The following is a 387-nucleotide window of genomic DNA, read 5'->3' as shown; positions in this document are numbered from 1 at the left end:
TGTCTCGCAGCGGTGCCAGAGGGAAAATAATCTGCATCATCATAGCAATGTGTTGATAGCGTTGTTGTTTTCTTATTATAGCTTGATATGTTTCAATCAGCTGGCACATTAGCACTATTGCAACTTGTGCAATACTGATCATTTGTTGGTAGACGGCACAATCCATTTTGTCTCGAAAAACTTTGTTCGCAAATGTTTGATTGAATGTTTCAGTTTTGCAATTTAGTGCAAAAATGAATGGAAACCTCTAAAATGTCTCAAATCAATTTGATATGCCAAATTGATCACAAAACAGCATGTTAAGTCCTTACGCACAGGTTTGTATTCGCTTGAAAGCCGTTGGATGGTAACACACTTTCACCAGCTTTATTTGCATGAGTTTTTTTT

The sequence above is a fragment of the Etheostoma spectabile genome, chromosome 23 (assembly GCF_008692095.1).
Source record: "Etheostoma spectabile isolate EspeVRDwgs_2016 chromosome 23, UIUC_Espe_1.0, whole genome shotgun sequence".
NCBI lineage: Eukaryota > Metazoa > Chordata > Actinopteri > Perciformes > Percidae > Etheostoma > Etheostoma spectabile.
This window is presented reverse-complemented; position numbering follows the sequence as displayed.